The sequence below is a fragment of the Gallinula chloropus genome, assembly GCF_964237585.1.
Source record: "Gallinula chloropus genome assembly, chromosome: Z".
Taxonomy (NCBI): Eukaryota; Metazoa; Chordata; class Aves; order Gruiformes; family Rallidae; genus Gallinula; species Gallinula chloropus.
Genome location: NC_140089.1, coordinates 84,490,201 through 84,513,219, shown reverse-complemented (window position 1 = coordinate 84,513,219; position 23,019 = coordinate 84,490,201). Strand labels below are relative to the sequence as shown.

General features: G+C 35.9%; 1 protein-coding gene across 1 annotated transcript in view; it reads left to right on the top strand.

Annotated features, from left to right (window-relative positions):
* Positions 1-23,019, top strand: part of RIT2 (Ras like without CAAX 2) — a gene marked incomplete at both ends in the record, with an annotated part of 197,494 nt that overhangs the window by 118,403 nt on the left and 56,072 nt on the right. The window lies entirely within an intron of this gene.

Genomic DNA, 23,019 nt, shown 5'->3' with positions numbered 1-23,019 from the left:
ACATAGCACAGCAACAAAGAAAATATCCCATGCTACCTGAAACTAAGTAGTTACTCAGAAACTCCGTAATGACATTATCTGATAAAATGCATTCAGCATTCTGCTTCTTTAATGTATGGTTTTATTTATCTAGATAGTGATTGAAAATAGGTGGCTAATTTAGGATATCTCATTTTTTTTCCATACTGATGATCACCAGTGCCTATATTTCTTTGTTCCCCTATTTATGTTTCCCATTGAAAATCTCTTATGTCTGAATAAAGTTAGTAATGTTCCCTATCTGTGGTTTTATCTTGATAAATAATGTACCTCAATGAAAAGATTTTGTGATATTTATATTCTGAACAACAGAGGATAGAGTGAGAATGATGAGGTGCCCAAACTGAAAAATGGCATTATGACATTGAATTTCGTTCATTATTTATATCAGAATAAGAGTGACGGTTATAGAAGATCTTCAGTTTGAACATAAAGTTCCCAAAATTTTGAACTGAGACTTTCAGGTTTAAGGGTTTCTCTAGTAGGCTGTCTAAATTCAGTACTTGGGCAGCTTATAAAAATGCTTGACATGAGAGGTATAAGAACTACCTGATAATAGGAATGGTAACAAATCATCAGGAACAGATGGTATTCACCCAAGAGTTCTGAAAGAATTCAAGTACAAAGTTGCTGAACTATTAACTGTGTTTAAAATGGGATCAGCACCAGGGAAGTGGAAGATGGTAAGTTCAGAACAGTGCAGGGAGCTACAGAGCAGTAAATTGCAGTTTTGCGGAGAAAATTGATAGCTACTATAAGAAAGAACAGAAATAACAAGCACATGAATGAATATATTTTTACAAGCAAAATTCATCATGACTTTTGCAGAGATTACTCATGCCTGACAAGTCTTTAAGTGTTCTTTAGTTAAGCCAACAAATATACAGGGTTGTTATTTATTTCATTATATATATATGTATACATATTTCCAAAAAAGATTTATGTGAATAACATAAATAGAATTGAAGGCAGGCATGCCACATGTTAATAAGTGTCAGAAGGAGAAGAGGCAGGAATAAATATTCAACAATGAACAGAGATTGTTCCTGTAATTCCTTGTAGATACAGATATTCCTCTTTTATCTATTAGTAACTGAGCAATAAGATTAAACTTTTTCAAAGATACTTAATTATTTTCGGTTTAAAAATGACAGTTGACTATGATGAGGTTTGAGTAATTCTCAACATATTAAAAGCCTGAATGATAAGATGAAATTCAATGCTGAAGTCAGAAAGTAGTCAAGGGACAGACATGGCAATAAATAACATGGTAAATGTCTGTGAAAAAGGTATCACCACCAAAACCAAAAGAAAATTCACCTTAGAATTACTGCTGACTGATTTCTGTCAGCTAAGTGCTTTATAAAAGCAAAAAAGAAACCAAAACAAACTGCAGTTTTAGAAAGGTAATAAAGATCAGAGCAGAATAAAATAAATACTACATGTCATTAAGTAAACAAATTATAATGCTTTCCTACACAGGGCGTAACTTATCTATGGAACTCATTGCTGCAAGAATTACAAACAGAAAAGGTATTTTTTGGATGGATTTAAAAAGCAATTCAGTCAGCCATCCAAGGGCTACTAAGGAAAAGCGTCACATTTCTAGCTCAGGAAGTGCCTGAGCCTTAGACTCTCAGAAGCTGCGAGGATATGGTGGAAGAAGTATCACCTGTGCAAGGTCCATTTTCATGTCCTGTCCCTGAGCGCGTTGCTGCTCTTGGTGATAGTGTGGGGGATGAGACAGAACTGTTGGCTGATTTATGTAGTGCCACTGCTCTTCTGATGCAACGTGTATGAAAAAATGAACCGTAGCCGCTAATCTTGATGGGGGAAACACTGACATGAAAACATTAATTTACATCAATATTTACATGCACTCATGTACATTAATATGTACAGCATTATTAACATAGTTTTTATATTGAGTAATCACTCATACTATGATCATATGATTATTATATAATCATTGATATTATATGGTAATTACTGCTGTCTGGTACTTGTTTTCCGCTGGGACTCTTTATTTTTTTATCTTTGATTCTTTTTCTAAGGTTCTCTATTTTCCAAGCAAATGTTAGCTTGAAGCAGAATCACTGGATAAAGATGTTCTGTCTGCACTATGAATCAGCCCAGAACAAAGGTCCCAAGAGTCCTTTCTTTTCAAAAGTCCATGCATCTTTCAATATTATATTCTCTTTATGTGCAGGGAGATTCTTAACAGTGGTCACACTTGCTAAAATAGTGTCCTGAAAGGAAAATCAAAGAATCATCATGTGCTGGCAGCTAATTTAATTAAAAATAAAGGATTCTGGAAACTTTTCTTACATGTTCTCTAATTTAATGTATGTTAAATATGCACATAAGACAGGAGTCACAGGAGAATCACAAAAGGTGTCAGAGATAAGAGTCCAGGAATCCTGACTTCCACTCATTAGATGAAAATACCAGATAATGTTTTCTCCCTTGTGCATGATTATATGCTTTGTGTCATTTCACAGCAGAAAATAACAAGTAGTAAGGGGTGGAGAGATTCACTGATGCATCTGAGGAGGCAAGCTCCAAAGCCTAAGGCTGACATTGTCTTTCAAAACAATTTTGGCTGTGAGTATTTGCAAACAGATGTCAAACTGGGGAAAAAACTGATCAGCAGTGCCACTAATTTGATGTCCTCAATGCTTCACTAGCTGGATGATTTCCCATTCTGGACTACTGGCCCATTAAACCTGTCTTTTATTGCATAGTCATAAACCTGAATGACAGAAAATAAATAATTAAGACTAGTCAAATAGAAGGCAGAAGATCTACGTGACCCCATTTGTCTAAGATAGTGAGGGACAAATTGGAATCTAAGGGCCAATAGAAGGAAACATAAAAAAAAGTGTTTGTTTTCTGTAGCACAGAGCTGAGATGCTTATAGCAACACAGGGAAAACGCTAGGTGCATAGACAGAGCAGTTATCCAAATTATCTGACATGCCAGCACAGAAAAAATATGAAGCATACTTCCTGTGCTCTAAGATTTATATTCACCTTTCTCCCAAGAAGTGGAGACTGGATAAGACTGGCTTCAAAGATGGATACTTAGTCATGGGACATTCTTAAAATATTAGAGTTTGCAAAAATCCTTGATTTTAGTTACATGTCAATGTAACTGAGGTGATTTGAACTTTTGGATCCAACATTATTGAACTGAAAACCTTGAAAGTTCAAGCTCACACTCCCCACAACTTGCAGTACTTGGGCATCATGCACTGTTAGAAGTAAGTGAAGAACAACGTCTTTCTATGCTTTGCCTTTAATTTCAATAAACTGTATAGTATCTTTTTTTTTTTTTTTCTATTGTTACTTCCTAGAGGTCCTTCCTTCTCCAAAGAAGGGCCATAAAGGCCTTTCCTCTTGCTTTAGTATGTTTAACAATCACACACAAAGTAGCCTCCACAAGACAGAGGTTTTTAGTAGTGCTCCTTCACTCAGGAAGAATACTTAATAGTCAGTAGAATGGAGTCTTCAGTATCATAATGCATAGTTGACTGCATGTAGTTATAAAACTAAAATATACACACATTTTATTGCCTTTGAGCTGCACCTTAGACTACAGAGACATATTAGAGATGATTGGCAGATTTCACTATGTTCTCTTGTCCCAAAGCTGCAAATACCACTGCTGCATTCAATTGTTAGGAAGAGTCTTATGATTTGAGACTTTATCTGGGTTTGTAATGTGTTTAATTTAAAAACAGGCCACTACTGCTGAATAGATATTAATATTTCAGGTAATATTGAGATGTTCATTCTACTCTGACTACTAATTTCGTTATGCAAGCTTTTTTCCAACTATTTGCCATTCTGTAAACTTTTTATCAGGTAGACTCCAGTTACATATTGCAACATTTTTTTCTTATTCAAATCCAATATGAATTTCTGAAGTTGCTAGTCATGCTAAATAATTGCAGATATTCACAAGATGTACTGTCATGTACTATATTGTACCATAATGTTCTATATCTCACTATTTTTTACTTTAGCCTCTTGAAATAAAGGCTGGAAATCTGGATCAAGATTGATGACTTGGGCCGAAGAAATAAATCTAATCTAGTAGTCCTGAATTTTAATGAGCTGGAATTTAATACTGTTTCTGAGTCTGTGTAGTCTAAGATCAGAGCCTGACTTTCATTAAATCTTTCAGTGGTATCTATAGCAGAACGATCTCCTGGTCAATATAAATTAGGTACCTATGAACTGTCAGAAGTAATAAAATTGTTTATAACGTTGGCTCTTTCTCCAGTCATCTCAAGGAGTGAATTTTCTTCCTTTGAATGCAGCAATATTTTGGATCCCACATGAGAACGGCATCTAGTGATCCCATTTTCTGAGTCCATACATTCTGAAAGAACTCAGGAATTTATACAACTTGGTTAAACAAAAGTCATTAGACATGACATTCATACAACTCCAGAAGGCCTACTTTCTTAAGAAAGCCTTTCTCCCAAGTATTTAGTTGTTGGCAAGGTTTTTCTGGAGGGTTTTCTTTACTTCATTTTCTTAATTACTGCCCAAAGAGAAAATATCCCTAATAGAACATTCATTTTAGATTGATTATGTTAGACCCTGTTATCCAGCTTTTGCCTGACTTGTCTTCTGCTCAGCTGTGCAGGTAGTATGGCTTTTTCCACGTCTGCTCTACAGATTTTTTTTTGTGGCCTGCATTCTAATTATTTTTTTTAAGAGTTGGTAAATAACTGTAGGTATTTCGCTGGAAAAGATATACTTAAAAATGCCTTCAGCAAAAATGGACTATTAATTGGGAAACAGATAAAACTTGTCTGTAATTTCTGTTAACAAGTTTCTAGTTCTTCCTTTCATTTTTCCCTTTAATTCTTTTTCTTTGAGCTTTCTCTTGTGTATGCTTCACAGAAGCATCATTAACAGGCAAAGGCTGGAGAAAAAAAAATTGGATGATTTCTTTTTAATAGAAAAGAAGATTAATTTGTTGTGCTGTACACAAAATAACAATTTAATGATAATTAGGGGTATATAAATAGCTTTCAATGAGAAAGATTAATGCACTTTTGATAACCATTATAGCAAAATATTGAGGGCAAAATGCTAATATACTGGCATCACTGATTTTATGAACTCATTTTATTTCAATTCCTGCTGTCATACAATACAGTATCTTTGAATGTTGCAGCAGCATATATAAATATAATTTTCTACACAAAATAGAATGGTTAAGGATATGCAATGAAAAACGTCTGAACAATTATGTAAATTGTTGTGATTCTTGGAAAGCAGAGTCTAACTAAGCATTTAAGTTTTACTGTGATATTTTTATTATTATTATTTCACCTTTAATGGAGGCTATTTTGTGTGTGGGTGAACCAGAAGATTATGTTGCTGCTAGAAAGAATGTTAACATAATTTTTGGTACACTGCGGTAATAAAACAAGTGTAATGAGCCATAGTGGTGTGCAATATCAGGTCAATGTGAGAATTAAGCTGCAAGTAATTATAATACTAAGATTGGTTGTATTCTAATTATCCTATGGCTAATAGTAGAGAGACAATTGGCTGAAACTAAAATTATTCGGGCTGGAGTAGTTTTAATATAGAAGAATATTAGCTGTTACATTGCCATTGTTTTTTCCAGGAAACAATATAGTAATTTGTTTTACAGTAAAAAAACCATACCCATCAAAGCAGTTAGGTTTTGCCTCTAAATTGAAATGAAAAGTGTTGGTAGATTGTGAGAAGCAATGACAAAAAAACCCAGGCATTTATTCCAGGTTTTGTGGTGTAACTAATACTAAACAAATTTGTACTCAACATATCTTGTAATGCAAGAACATGACTGAAAAAATGATCCCCATGAAACTAGTAATTACCAGAGAGATACATGGATAGATATAGTTAAATTCTGAGCACAAATTGGACACCAGTCCTGACTGTAAAGTTCATGCACAAGCTGTTTACATGCAAGCTTATTCTCAGCTGGGAACGTTAGCAAACTTTCCAGGCATGCTGAAAGATGGTGGGGGGAGAGTTGGGGTTTGTTTCATCAGCACATAAACTTCAAAGTAAAAGGCACTCTCAGAAGTTTTCTCTCCTTGTGTAGGATTCCCCTCATCTGACTAACCTAAAAAAAGCTACAATTCAGCTTCTAAATTGAATGTCTAAATGTCTAAATCCCATTCTCTCATGGTTCCAGAGGAAGAACTGATATTTTTTGCAATCCTTTAGTCCTTTTGAAAAAATTTTCCTTTGGATACAGTAAATGCCTAGCTGACACTGACTGTTTCTTCCTCGTATTATAAAACATGTGTCACTGGTTCATCCTCAGTGACCTCTAGACACTGTATGTTATACATTTGCCTGTAAGGAATATAACACATTTAAGAGGAAGCAAAAAGGTCAGACACTTGGTTCACCCAAGGAAGGATGAAGGAATTAGTAGGAAGCCTCCTTCATATCTCTCTTTCGAGGAGAACCTCTGGATGACACCAAGCTGTAAGTGCCTTACATTTGGCATCCAAATTCAGAGAACCATATCTGCAAAGTATACCAGATGCTGGTTTTCCTTCTGCGTTTTAATTTTGAAAACAAAGAAAACAGACAATATAGGGCAAATTAAATAAAATAAAGTATATATGGATCTCAAGTATATCCTGGGGGATATTGGCTATGGAGGAGGTCTGATATATGAAAGCATTATATCTTCTGCAAACCATATAGGTTTAGTAAGTGAAGCAATTTGGGTAGAGGGAAATTTTGCCCAAAGGAAATGTTTCCTAAAGGCACCATTCTGCACAGGTCCCTCCACCATCCCCAGGAGCAAGTAACAGAGCCTGTCTTCATAGTTTAATTCTTGTTTTGACTAAGCATGTATATTTATCTCAGATATAACTTTCATAATGAATAACATTCTCCAATAGTTTTAATCAACAGCGGGAATTTTCAGTAAATTCATCCCTCTTTCTCATTGTAATTTATCAGTGAACAAGCTTTTCCTTGCATGAATCTCTTTATTATTCAAAATCTCCATAAAGATAAGAATGGTGTTTATTTTAGAGATTGTTCATCAATTTTGCTCCAAGACTATTACAAAGAATACTGGCGCATCATAATTTGCAATTTATGCTGCTTAATGGGTTGCATCACTCACAAGTTTCTGGTTTGGTTTCTTGTTTATTTCCCCATTTAGAGACACATAATTAGGAGCTAAAGCAGAAGCAGACATGCATGTCCCCATTGCTGGGACCTAGGGAGATACTGTCCTGTGAGTCTCCTGTCCATCATAGTTTAGCCCCAGCTGGCAGCTATGTACCACGCAGCTGCTCACTCAGCCCCCACCCCAGCACAATGGGGGAGAGAATCGGAAGTGAGAAAACTTGTGGGTTGAGTTAAAAACAGTTTAGCAGGCAAAATAAAAAATCAAAAAGGAATATTATGATGATGATAACAATAATAACAATAGTAATAATAATAAAAATATACAAAACTAGTGATAAGCAGGCACCACCCGAAGTTGATGTCACACAAAGTCCCCAGCTGCCACGACTCTCAGCCCACGCCCATTTATAAACAGAAAATGACACCCTATGGTATGAACATCCCTTTTGGTCAGGTTGGACTAGCTGTCCTGGCTGTGTCCCCTCCCAGCTTCTTATGTGACTCCCACCTTCTCCTTAGCAAGACAGTATGAGAAGCTGGAAAGTCCTTGACTGCTTGTCAATAGCTAAAAACATCAGCATGTCATCAACATTGTTCTCATCCTAAATCTCAAGTACAGCACTGCCCCACATTCTAGAAAGAAAATTAACTCTATTCCTGCCAAAAGCAGGACACTGTCTTGCAGTAGAGATTATCAGCAAATTCCTCTCATTTTCTAAACTGATGAGATCCAGGTTATAAGTTTTATACAAGGAAGGAAAGTATTAACCAAGGATAACATGTTGTTATTGAAGTAAAAGGCAGATCAGTACATAAACCAGTGACTTCAGTGTAATAAAAAACAGCACTTGGCTAGTTACAGGTGTGACTTCTAAAGACCAACATGGTCTGGTTGCTCTGCAAGGGCAGGGGAGCCTGGATCTGCACATCCTAACAAGGCTGTGGCTTTGCCAACAGTGTGTTGGCTAGTCCCATAGAACCCAAGAGAGGTGAGCTGAGCATACCCAGATATGGGGACCAGAGCTGGTGCTGGCTGAGTCCAGTTTCCCAGATGGATAGAAGCCACAATGTCAAGGCCAGTATCAGGTCTGGTGACAGCAACCAGCATCAGTTGCAGTTCAAGGATCATCAGGCAAGTTGTTTAGAGATGAGGGCATTTGATGTGTGAAATTATCTAACAGGGAACCATGTATCATAAGTTTCCCAAATTACAGGTAAAATCATATTCAAAACAGTCTTTTAAGTTGTCCAGCTCTTTGAGGAGTAGCAATAGAACTTGTTAGCATCTTAGCATACTTGCATTCAATTAATGTAGATTTCTACAGGTGTGTGGGTGAGGAAATGCCTTGGAGCACTTTGTAACCAGCAGGTTTGCAGTCAGGTTTCATAAATTCAGGGTACTGAAGCCACAATAAGGATCTTAGATATCTGAAGTGAAATCCTCTTTCTCCCCTCAGTTTTCAAACTTACTTAATACGCAGAATATGAATCAGCCAAGTCATTACATTAAACTATAATAAGAGGTCATCTAGACTGCGTGCTTGGGGACCCTGGGTTGGATAATAAGCAGGCCTGTGGAAGGCAGACATTTGTTCTGTGGTTATCCTTTGCACATTTTTTAGTGTTTTTCATTGCTTCCCTTTTAGTTTCAATTAACACCTATATTTGAACTAAAATCTTTGCAAAGAAGCTGTAACTTCTCTTGTATATAGAGATGTTTTTATTTTCATTCTGTATCATACACTGAGACAGTGATACTGTAACTTCTCTGGAGCCATGCAAAAACATTCAAAAGGCATTTTTTCTCCTATTTTTTTTTCTGTTTCCATCACAGATCTGTCTTGTTGGTTAACACAATACAGATAGCATCTTTACTTATATTTTAAAGACAGTTATTGAGATCTATGTGTCTTTGGTTCAACATTATGTAGATTCTGGGGTTTTTTAGGATGGTAGAAATGGAATTTTGAAGCTGATCTGGATTAATAACAAATAACCCTGGATATGCAATTCCATTGCTTTGCAATTACCTTATAAGAGTCCATTAGACTTGTAGGCACATCCTGTTTAACAGCCTCAGAGGAGTATAAGCCTTCATTCCAGAAGGACCATCACTTTTCATATTGTTTAAGAAGGAAAACTAAGGAATAAAAATATAAATTCTGCAGTCTATATTACAGATTAAGGGCTTCTAAATCAAGCAAAACTAGTATTTTGTCACATAAAATTCAATTTGGATTAGTGAAATTAGAGAGTTTCTATTAAGAAACTGGTAACAGACCCATTTGGTTTTATTACAGACATAGAAGGCCTTCAGTTGTTTGCCAGAAGAGATCTGGGTGTGAGTCTACTGTATAGATTTCTCTTCTCTCCCCCACAACCTCTGTTTGGTATGCATTCTGTATAGGTGATAACCTGTAAGGCTGTGATCAGATGCAGTAATGTAGTTGCATATGCATATTTAAACAATGGGTTTTCTACCATTCATTAAATTATTATTAGCAAGGATTTCCTCTCTCTTCTTCTGAATGCTAGCAAATTAATGCAAGATGTCTGTGTGGTTTCAAAGGAGTGTAGATAATTTTTCTTGGTTACAAGATAATCAGAGAAAAGCTCTTGTCTGGGAATTGTATAGTTTTGTAAATATGACACCATATTTAATGTCCTATTAACATCTGTATTTAGGTTCCAGGTGAATTGTTTTCTTCCCTGACTGCATGCATCTGGCACCATACAAAAGGAAGTCGAGGTCTTCCCAAGTAAACATATCTGCTATATTGTGCTCACAGGGTCAGGTCTTAAATTCACATCCATTAACATCACTAGAGTTGGGACTAATCTCTCTTAGCACTGGAAATCTAAAATGTAGAGCTCTACAGCAGGATGAGCAGCATCCTAAAAAGGATCTCTGAATGAACCATATGTGAGAACGTTGATTTCTTTTCACTGATAAAGAGAAAATGGAGCCAAGATGACTAGCTCAGATGTAAGATTATTATGGTTTATAGCAGCTGAAAGTCTCATCTATCTTAACTATTCTTAAAAGACAGGACATGTCCATATAAAATCCCAGTGAAAATTAAATTCACAGCAGTCCATCTGTCAGAGTCTCCAGGTAGAAACTGCTGTATTATTCCTTGCCAGGTTTTGTGTTTGTATTTTTGGACTGTGTTTGTGGTACGTTTAAACAAAGCAATTGTAAGAACGCAGTACAATAGGTATATAATCAAGAGCATCTATAATAGACAGAGATAAATTAGGGAGACTGAATGGTATACAGAAACAATCTGCTAAATAGGATCAGAAATAATAACACAATAAAGGGGAAATCCTTTGTGGCTAATTTCCTACCAGGTGCACTTATGTTTTAAGAAGGACAGTGATGAAAATACTATTCACTAATTGTTTCCTCCAGAACATTCTTGCAGAACCAATCAATGTCTGGAGACATAACTAGTTTTTAGGGAAAAATTCCACAGATGTGGACACTCATAGTAATAGCAGTACATGTTTATATCAAGGCTAACATTTGGGAGTCACAAGAACTTCATAAATACTGTGAAAAATTTCAAAACCACCTTAAGGAAGCTGTATAATAGAACTAAGAAATCTTGTAGGTCAAGAACAAAAAACAGCTACCTGTTTCTCTTAATATTTAAAACGACCCTTGAACCGTCTGAAGTTTGCATGGACTTCTAATTAGAAGATTTTGGTCAGTGTAATCTTCCCTTACAAGAAACAGATTTTGTTCTTTGAACTGTTTGTGATACTGTGAAAGTAAAAAGTATGTTGTTTTTATTTTTTTTAATTGTGTCCAAATTGAAATTGAATAAATTATTTAACATTACCTCAAATAGATGCATTTTTAAAAGATTACATAAAACCAAAAGTTTAAATCAAATGAGATATTCTGGCAAAAGTGAAAACTGTTTTGCAGAACCTCCAAAAAAGTTAAAGCTGTGGATATGTCAGTGTTGTATCAACCTCACACTCATTGTCTTTGTTGCTGGTAGTCCTCATAGGGTTACCGTATGAAATATGGATGATCTGTGTGTTGGGTCTTTTTCCACTTTGTTCAGAAGAAGACCTCAAAATCTCTCAGTTTTCACAGGGGCAAAATGGTCACAGGGCTTGATCTATTGCCTGGACATACTTTAAGACTTGAGATGAGCCTCCGAATTACTATTTTAAGAATCTAGCTATACAAAGTCTACAGTAATCATAGGGAATGGATTATTCCATAATAATTTATTTAATTTATTAAGCTGTGTAATTTCACTCCTTTCCAAATACATATTTATATGACTCTTACTGATGTATTGTCTGAGTGTTTTCCTGTATTACAATAAGCAAAATGTTCACCATCTGTCAATGTGGCTCATTCCCAACACAGGAGGAGTGATATATGATCGTCTAAGTGTTTTGTTTTGACAATACTTTGTTCTATTTGAGTTTTTAAATGCAATCTGATGCATATCTGTCTTAGAAAAAGTTGTTTAAGGAAAAATAATCTTGATCTTGGAGTGAAACTTGAGATTTCAGGTTTAGATACTTTAAAAAAGTTATTCTTAGATTTGGTTTCAAGAAAGCTTTGGAAAAAATCTTTGTTGTTGCTGAAGAGAAACTTAATGGTGGATTAAAAGTCCTTATTACATTTGAGAAGTAAAGTTATCAACTGTAGTCCTTATTCAGGTGCTTCATACAATGTTTCACATATTACAATTCTGGGTCATTTAACATATCGAGTATAATGTCAGAGAATGTGAATGTCTCTAAAAAGGTGGTCATGTGCTAGAAACCAGGTCTAATGTAATCCTTGAACAAGAAAGATGCATACTTATCAGACCATAATGTTTGATGACTTCATGCCGAAGTTTACTGCACCTTAAGCATGAAGTGGGAACATGAGTTTCAGCTATAAAAACCTGTCTCTAATTTTCCCAATGAGCATTGTGCATGGCCCATCAGAAATCACATGGGTTTGTTTAACAGGTAGTCTGATCTTTTAAATTTAGTGTATGTGATGAGCCATGAAGATTTTGAAAGGCAACTGTTACAGATGACTGTACACTCAGTGGACCATTACTTAAGTCTTGAATAGACAAAACCCTAGGTATTTACCTAGAGTTATTCCTGAATATCTAGTTAGGTTAGTGTTCAGAAATGCAATGCATGACATCATCAGTGAAAGCAAAATAAACAATGCTTCTCCATCTATACAATCTCTAGGCTTTCTTACCTAACATACAGATTTACAATGTTTCTTAGAACTACCTTCTTTCTGACAGAGCTTAACAATGAACCTTGCTGGATAAAAGACATGTGGAAAGGTTGGGATTTCTGCAGGTTCAAAAGGTGAGTGTCAGAGGTGTGGGCCTGGGAAGGAAAGGGAGACATGACCATTAAAAAAATAAAAAAGACTATTCAGAAATGAGATGCTACTCTGTAACTGATGAAAAGAGGCCAAGAAGCACATAGGTGGCAAGCCACAAAACCCCCTTTGTCAGATATGTTAAAGTCATCAAAGTAAATAGTAAAAAAATACTAATCCTAGATAAATTAAAAGAGAATGTGAAAGGAAAAAATGGAATCGAGCGTTCAGACAGGCTGTGGCTGATGTCATACACTGTTTAATTGTGGCTCCAAAGTTAAACAAAGACCTTAGATATCTTTTAAAAGGAGATTTTCTTGAAAATTAGCAATGGCAAGAGGTGATGGCATGGAAAGGAAAGCTGCCAAAGTCAGGGTTAGAACTAAATTTTAAAATATCTGTAAGTCACAATTAGACAATGTACATCTTAGAATTCAGGATGAAATGGAAGCTGGAATTGAGGGTCTAGTTCAAAGGGCATTTTAGTAAATAACTTAAAATGAATGTTTATTGGATGATCAAAGAATAACAAACATGGTGTGTGTGCTTAAGGAAAGATACCAGGGAGAATTTTCTGTACACTTGAAGATTAATAGCCTGACTTCTATTAGTATATCTAAAAAAGAAAAATATTTGAGAGATAAATTCTCGAAATGGATTGACAAAAGCTACACTATTTGAAGATCTAGAAAATCTTGGCTTCATTTTTTTTCTCTTTTGTAAAACAAAATGTAGTAGTGATTCTACGTATTAATGATGGAAGGTTTCTCTTCTGGTTTTTGTTGTTTGGTTTATTTTTTTGTTTCTTTTTTGCATAAACCCCAATTATATTACAATATTAAACTGGTTGCACCAGGAGTCCATTAAAGATTTAGCTACCTTCTGTGGTGAACATTAAGAAGTAATCACTCAAATTCTATTGGAACAGTTAAAAGAAATTAAAATGTATAGGAAAGTCATTATGTATCATGAGCTAATTTTCTAATGAAAGCTTAGCAAGTGATAGATTGTTTAAGCTTCTCAATGGTTTTAGTTTTATGCTCAATAATTCAGAAATGAGAGTGGGTTATGTTGATTTATAATTTGTTACTGTTAGTTTTTCTCAGAAAATGCCATAGTACAGTATTCAGCCTCATTTTATGTTCTTTCTTTCACATTGTATTCTTCAGTCTTGAATCTGAAAGAAAAATACTAAGTCCTCTCCAAAACTAACCTTGCTCCAAACACAACTGAGTTTTCTGTTCAAATCACCTGACAAAAGTAAAAGAGGTTTTTTTTTCCCCTTTCCAATTGTTTCAGGAACTTAATTTTGCAAATGTCTGTGACTACTTTTATTCCAGAATGAGTAATTACTATACAGTTCTCAAATTTTTATTAGTGGTGTTTAGTTCCTTAAAATTGAATTTTTACAACTGCATAGATTGGTGTTACACAGAGTAATAGAATAGTTGGGGCTGGAAAGAACCTCTGGAGGTCACCTAGTCCAATTCCCATCATAAAGCAGGATCTGTAGCAAGTTGCTTTTTGCTTTTTTCTTTGTTTTGTTTTGTTTTGTTTTTAATAAAGGATTATTGGGACGACTCTGATGTGGGAAATACAGAAAATCTATATTTAAGGTTCAGCTTAGTCTCACCAGTTTTTACCAGTAGATCTCACGTTTCAGGATCATCTAGGAGAGTCTCATATGCCTGAATTAATTTTGGTTAAAAATACAAAATTTATATATGCAAAAATCTACATAAATTGAAGCTCTGTAGAGTCATGATTAAACCTGTGACAGTATCCAGGCCATGTTATCTCATTATCCCTATTTCTTCCATGCCACATTTAATAACATAAATCTGTAGGGGCTTTTGTTTGCATACTCATAATTTGCACAAGAAGGGCCTTCCTTCAAGACCTCTGGGAGATCAAGACCATGTCATACAGTTTTGACATTGTGATTTCCTTCTTCTTTCATTAAAGTTTTAATTTTCACAAATGAATAGAATCTCATGATGGTTTAAGTGCTTTTAATATATTCAGCCCTCAGTTGGGTACTCTCTGTTTTTAAATGTCAAGTATAATTTCTTTTCTTATCAATCAGGGATATAGATAAAGTTTCATTTTAAAGCCGTGCTCTTCTCCTCCTCAATTAGCTCATAGTTATTGGCATTTCTTTTAAAAGAAACTTTTTTTTTCTAAACACTCATGGTCCTTTACGTAAAGTTACATAGTCTTAAAGTTACAGTCTTAAGATTATCTGCTGTTCATGGCCTCTGTGAATATTGTTAGTTCATTTATGGAATGGTGTTTCTTGAATGTAGTGGCTATGTGCACTATATTCTGAAACAGTTGGCAAAGGCCTCTAAGAGCGTATAAACTCAAGCTGGCACAACCAGGGACTTGGTGCGACACTGGGATGAGTTAGTCACCTGGGTTTGGGAAGGCATGTTGATCAGTTAGGAATGAATGAGATAACAAAATCAGGCAGAAACCATGGGGTTGCAACTCCACTGTTTCTTTTTTTTTTTTTAAATGGTAAATATGTTCCAGGATCCATTGCATAAGGTAGATATTTCCATGGAACAGTGTTGCTAATATTACTACATAACTGAAATCAAATTAGCACATTATCATCTCCCCCTGATCTAAAACCTTTTCTATGTCTTGCTCATTTTATAACCAAATTTTTCCTATACTATGTAACAGGACTCTGTTATTAGTTGAAGGTGACTATGGTAAATATAGCTAGCTAATGAAGGGACAATTTAGGAACCTCAGTTGCGTGATGCACATCCAGTGTTTTACAGAATACCCATTTCACATTGTAAATGTGCTTTTTGAGTATCTTTTTGTCTGGAATTGTTTACATGTTCCATCCAGACAGACCTGTGCGGTCAAGTGTAAGGCGAAACGTCCTTGAGAGATATGAAAGAACATTCTTGTAAGAAGTAGCTGCATTTACTGACAATCTCCTGTCCTTTGACCCAGAGCATACCACCCTGCTCTTTCTCACTCTTCACCATATGTGGATAACCTTTGGCAACACAAGAAAACATACCAGTGCAAAAAAACCCCACCCTGTAACACTGGATTCCCTCCTCAGAAAGCAGGCAGTAACAGCATTCCCACTGCTACATTTCTGAGCAACTGTTCTTTGTGTGAATAGGCTGGAGATTTAGCTTTCTGGATAATGGCACAGGTTAGTTTTGCTGAAAACTTCAGGAAGATTCCAACTATTCGTGCATTTGAAAAAAAGAACAGTGGAAAAGAACAGAAAAAAAATTGTAATAAAGAGCTTTTCCTTCTCGTAGGAATATAATCAGCACACAGAGTGCAAAAGAAATTCCAATTACTAACTCAATGATAAGAGTAGAAAGACTTGAATAATTAAATTATTATTGTATACAAGGGTTTCATTGGGATTTGTAATTCACAATACCTTTTTTGAAATTTTTAGATTCCTGAAGTGGAAAAAGCAAAAATTGAAAAGAAAATTGAAAATCCCATTAACCGCTCCTGCTAGCCATGCACCTACACAGGCACATGGCTAGATCCCTTTGCAACTGCAGATGTTTTAATACAAAGGACATCTATAGAGAATGACTGCCAGAAAAAACACATTTGGGTTGCGAAGAAGCATTGTCTATTCATGTGGTATAGGCTGGGGAATCAGTGAAAAGCTCAGAGATCATTTTGAAAGCTATCTAACCCTATAACAAATGTTCCCTTGACTCTTAATAGTTCATCTGGGACCATGTACTGCCAATATGTTTATTTGATAGTTTGCTGTCCATTACAATGTACAGGTATGGTTGGAATATTTCCATTTGAGAGATTGGAGGGGTTTTTTACATTCACTGAGGCTTCAACTAACTTTTTTTTTTAACTGTTAATTTCCTTTTACAATATTGATACTTAAAAAATTGTACATCAAAAAGTGAAAATAACTCTATTTTTAGTACTTTGATAAATTGGATTTTCCATGAACAGCTTCTATGAAAAATGTTTCTTTTGAAATTTATTTGGAAACAAAACCATCTATTCTGACCAGCTATAGTTATGACTGAACCATGCTATTTTAAGCACTGTAAATATTATAAACTTGACAGAACACTCATCAAAGTAAATGAAAGGAATTCTACTAGCTTTCATCATACTCTCTGTCTGGTAGTAAACAGCTTCACAGTCAACCTCAAAAATATTACAACAATCAGTTAATTATACCATGGTCATGTATGTTGTTTCTCTCTCCGGCTGATCTGTGAAACCTGTTTTGATTAGCAGCCTTTTCCGCTACCCATGGTTAAGACTCAAATCTATAATGTCCTTTCAAAGGGCTTTAATATATGTAGGGTTTTCTAATCAACACATTTTGGTTCATCGACTGCTACAGTAACTGGGAACATTTCCTTGGTGTACAGTGAGAGTCAGGTGAGATCTCACACATCTTGTTATGCTGACAGCTGTCTATAATAATAGGTATAATACCTTTCTCTATTTGGAAATCTAGAGAAAGAAAAAAAAGGGTTAAAAATTAAATTATAGTACAGGTCATAAAAAATATTTTTTAAAAAATAAAATAGGATTGCTCACATAGAGATTGCTGAAATTTATGATCCCACAGGAAAAAAAAAAAAAAAAAGACAATGCTTCAGTGCCCAACATGAAACAGGATGATGGCACCGTTTAAATTTTAAGGGAAAGCCCTTTGCCACAGACAAATCATCCTTGCAAGTGGACTTGTCCTCCAGGATTCCAAAAGGCCAGAAACTTGTAAACAAAGAGGTGGGTAAACAGCAAACTTATAGCAGCCATTCACTACGTTATAGCACTGAAACACAGTGTCCTGAGGCAGCAGGAGGAAATTTCAGTGGTCATGCTATACTGACACAAAAAAATGAAGGGCCTGATTCTTTCCTCAGGAAGTCTTGGGAGCACTTTCTCTGACTTTAATGGCATAACTACAGATGGAGGACAATTATGTAAAGAGGAAAATCAAATTCCAAGCCTGTCACCTTGACAACTTTCATCATCACTTATTTTCTTTAAAAGTACAGAAACAAATGTCTCTTTTTACAAAAAATCAAATGAGCTGCTCAAAGCAACTAAAGACTCCCACCAAAGTTTCAGCTGAAACCTTCATATGGAAGAAAAACAACCATTATTTTATAGCTTTACAAAAATGAGAGCTTGGGTGATTGAGTTTTATGACTTGAGTTTACTTCTTTCAGTTATAACACTAATTAAATTTGGAGAAGGACATTGATTATATAATGCCACCCAACCACCAGTTCTTAATGATGCAAAACAGGAGTCTTGGAACTAAATTGTGTTTTCAAAACTCACTGTACTCACGGGGTCTGTATATCCCTACCATGTCAGTCTCAATTTCTGCCGGTCAAGGCCAACAATAGTGTTGTTTTGTTATTGTAATATCAAGGAAAGACGGGAGAGAAAAACAAAGGGAACTATTCCTGCTGTATTTAGAGGAAGAGACTGCAGGGGGACTTTGGTGAAGAAAAACAGTAAAGTATTAATGGGTGGGGGAAAAAATAGTGTTCAGAGAACTTCTGATATATTGATTAAATGATTAGAGACATTATACTCTAATTTATATCACCTTGCCTGTTCAATTGCCACAGGTGATTTATTCTTTCCACATCCTTCTCTCACATTTTCAAAAGAATATATAGTAACTCTTCTTTCATCTGCATGTAAATAACGTTAGGAGGGTTAAAATTACATACCCATCTTATCATATCACATGTGATAAGAGCCTTGGGTACTAAAATCTTTGGGCTTGAGTTGAGACCAGCAGGTGATATTGGAGGACTGTTTCAATATTAAACGTTGGATAGATTGGCAGTTCTCCAGTATGTTCATTCAGCATGGGTTTATTTCCACCAGGATGTTTTCAATTCGGCATATTTTGTAAAAAAAAAACATAGTTCTCAGTCATTGAATTGTTTTTGCGCATGCTAAGGAAGAGCTACTAGTTCTTTAGTTTGAAAATAACAGCTGCAAGAATAGTCCTACTTCTGAGGAGGGAAAGGAGGAGTGGAGATCTACCACAGAGATCAGGATTAATTAAAAAAAAAAATATGGCAGTAGAGGAGTAAAATTTACATATAATAAATATGTTCCTTTCTCCTCTTGTCCTGTTCAGAACTATTTCTTTTTTCTTAGGAGAGAGAAGTTATAATGGTACACATCATCTTGCTTTGAAATACAAAATAAAGAAGCCTTGCTAAGGAAAAGTCACTGTAAAATTGTGCTTTGCTTTTGAATAGAATATTGTTTTCAGTGACTGATATTTATACTTTTGTTATCTTCATTTATCTAGACAAGATTGCCTAAAAACCAAAAAAAAATTATAGAACTACACTTATAACTTGTCAAAAGACATTATTGTAGTTTAACAGCATGTCTTTGTTTCCTTTATGAAGAATTAAAAAACCCAAAAAGCAAGGATTAATATATTTCCAAATCATAATTAATTCCTTAATTGAAGAAGGCACGATTTTTAGCTTGTGCTTGCCTAGGTCATATTAATTATTAAACAAATAGTAATTAATTAATAAATAAATCTTTCAACAAGAGAGAAGGAAAAATATCACATTAATAAATCTAACACCTAAAAATGAAAAAAAAAATCAATTTTTTAAAACCTGTTTTCAGTTGCTCAGCCAGTCTGTTAAAAAACAATTTTCAACAATTTTGTTGACATGAGAGGGACCCATTCGTGGTTTGATAAACAGTTTGACTGTTGCTGAAAATATGAAAGAACATCTGAAATATGTTTTGTTTATAAGATGACATTTTGAGTTAATGCAGCTTGGAAAGTTGCCTGAAGAGAAATATATATACAATGATGTTATGTGTACGTATAATGTAAAGTATATAGATATGCAATTTTACATTAATTCCTTCTTAGGAGCAGCTGAGGGAGCTGGGGATGTTTGGCCTTGAGAAGAGGAGTCTGAGGGGAGACCATATCACTGCCTACACTGACCTGACAGGAGGGTGCAGAGAGGTGGGCGATGGTCTCTTCAGCCAAGAAACAGGAGATGGGACAAGGGGAAATGGCCTCAAGCTGCCCCAGGACAGCATCAGATGAGATGTTAGGAAAAAAAATTCCTCTGAAAGAGTTGTCAGGGCCTGGAACAGGCTGCCCAGGGAGGGGTTTGAGTCCCTGCCCATGGGTGTGTTTAACAGACCGGTAGGTGAGGTACTTAGGGATATGGTTTAGCATAGGACAGGAATGGTTGGACTCAATGATCTTAAAGGTCTCCTCCAACCTTGTGATTCTGTGATTATTTTTAAGTACTGGTAGATGAATGAGAAAAGCAAATGTTATAACAGGGATACCATATGTACCTCTGGCAGATGAGAATTACAGAGATAACTTGTACACCAGAAACAGTTTCATCTCTTTTTGATACATCGTTAAAAGCACTAATTACACTTGCTTAATTAGACTGTGCTTAGAACCATATTGATACAGCCATACTGTTTTCTGTTCTGGGTGCTTCTGCATTATGAGGTATGTGTCTTTTTTTTTAAGTAGTGCCAGCCTATTTTCCAAATGACAGAGCCAAGATGATGTGGCCTTTTGAGGCAGACCATGCTTCTCCATCCTTTGATCTCTGACAGTGCCCACCAGCTGAGCAGTGCCCACCTCTCCCAACAGGCAGGTCAGGAAAACAGATACTGACCTTTTTTTCAGGACATACTCTAATCCTCAAGCAGCTTCTTGACTAAAAGCTTCTTGAGCCATAGGTGAAATGTTAAATACTCCTCAGTGAATTTTTCTCCTAGTAATTTATTCAATTTATTTTCTTTTTGGCTAATGTAATCCTTTTAACTTTTGAGGTTCAGTTCTGCAACATAAGTATCTTGGTTTTCTTTGTTGTTTTCTGTTTTCCTTCTGAGAGAGAAAAATTGTTCTACATTGTCCTTGTTCCCACCACTCATTTTTTTATAAATATTTGTCACTAACAATTTCAAAGCACTGATGCACTAACATGAAATAAGTTTAACTGTGCAAACAACAAATGCAAAGGTAGTTTTGGTCCTAGAAGTCATATCTTACCTTAGCAATGGATTGGGCTCTTCAGATATGTCTTTTTAGATGTATTTAAGTATGAAATTACAAATAATGTAATATTAATCATTGTAAACCTGTGATGAAGTGTAAGCAGAGGTTGAAATAGTGACTCACTCTAGGGTATATGTCCTTTTTTTTTTCCCTGAATATTCCAGTCTGTTCCTGGGATTGATTCCTCTTCTTTTTCCAGCTTTCTGTTTCACATCACAGCTGTTGGTTGAACCATCTGCTTCCAAGCACATTTTTCAGGTGTTTCCCACCTTCATTTTTCTTTATCACTCACTTTAATAAATATTTACTTTTTTTTTTCTCCTTATTGCTGTTTCTGCCATAAGTTTTTTTTTTTTTTCCTGCTATTTCATCTATATTTCTTCCTCTACCATCATTTCCCACCCCCCCCCCCCCCTTAGTTCTGTATTCCTTTGCAACTAAGGACATTCCTGTGTTTCTGAGAGGCCAAGGAGGTATATTGGGTTTGTATGGCAAGGTTTTGGTAGCAGGAAGGATGCGGGGATTGCTTCTGTGAGAAGCTACTAGGAGTTTCCCAGTGTTGGATAGAGCCAGTGCCAGCCAGCTTCAAGATGCACCCAGCACTGGCCAAGGTCAAACCAATCAGAAACAGTGGTAGCACTTCTGGGATAACATAATTAAGAAGGAAAACAAACAAACAAACAAAAATCTAGCAGTAGCTTTTGCAGCCAAAGAAAGGAATGAGAAATGTAAGAAACTGCAGACACCAAGGTCAGTGCAGGAAGGGGAGGAAATGCTCCAGGCACTGGAGGAGATAGTCCTTTTTAACCCATGAAGAAGACCATGGTGAATCATGTTGGCCCCTGCAGCCCATAGAGGGTGATGGGAAGTAGAGATTCCATGGTGGAGCAGGTGGAGACATCTGAAGGAGGCTGTGACCTACTGGGAAGCCCCCTTCAGAGCAAGTTCCTAAAAGAACACACATTGGAGAAATTCATGGACTATCCCCTATGAGATGGACCCTACCCTTAAGCAGGAAAAGAGTATAAGGAATCCTGACCCTGAAGAAGAGGGAGTGACAGAGACAATGTGTGATGAACTGAGCCCAGCCCCCATCCCCATCATCCTGTGCTGCTGAGTAGAAGAAGGTAGACAAACTGGGAGTGAAGTTAAGTGGAGGAAGAAGAGACAGGTGGGGGCAGGTGTTTTAAGATTAGGTTTTATTTCTCATTACTCTCTTTTGCTTGGTAATAAATTAAAGATTGTTTTTTTCAAAGTTAAGTCTCTTTTGCATTTGAGATCTCCCCCTGTCCTTATCTCAACCTGCAAGCCTTTCATTATATCTGCTCTCCCTTGTCCACTTAAGGAGGGCTGTGGGGGTACCTGGCCTCTAACTGAAGTCAACCCACTACTGGAGACTGTTCTGGAACTCTGAAAACTCCAATGCTCACTCCAATGCTCTGAGTAGTGGAAGTCTTTTTACTCTCTTTTCCTTCAGAAGTTTCTTATACATATCATAGTGGATACAAATCAGTTCCATTCTTTCCTGAAAAAGGTCTAGCCAGAAAATAGATCTTGCTACTAACACATTACAAGAGAACAGAATAACATATATTGTGAGAGAAAATGATCTTCAGTGTAAGAGAATCTCACATTCATCCCAAATAACAGGATACTAGTCCATTTACTTGCAAACTCATTTTACCTCGAATCTGTAAACACGTTCCCATATAACAATGGAAGGCATTTATTCCAATCCTCCAAGGAGATAGAAATGCTACTGGCTACTTGTATTACTGGTGTTTTAATGCAATATGTGTCACAAAAGGTTACCTTTTCATTTCATATTGTCCTTCATATTATGTCATGATTCATCACATAATATGCTATCAACAGACATAGTAGCAAATGACAAGCTGATGTGGTATGAGAAGATGGGCAGAGGTCACTTTGATACTACATGATGTAGTTTTCCAGCGTGTGTCAGTCATGACATAGTCTTAATACTTTTAAGCCTTCTGCTTTCATGTATTTTTATGTAGTTGAACCACCTCTCCACCCCCATTTTTTTGTCATATGATATGTACGATTTCGCTCTATTCTCCTGGGCTGTCTAAGATATTTGGCTTCTCATTTATGATGGTCAAGGTGCAAAAGCCTCTGTATTCATTTGCGACCTATCACGAGAGTCTTTGAATACTGGATACAGCGGAGGTTTCAGAATCAGTTTTGTTTCAACAATATCCTGCATGGCTTCTTGAAAATGTATGGAAAATGTGCATTACTTGTATCTATTGACTTCCAGGTTTTGATCCCATCATCCACCAAAGAAGTAAAAGTGATTAAACTTAGGATCTGATATAGGAACTTAGATA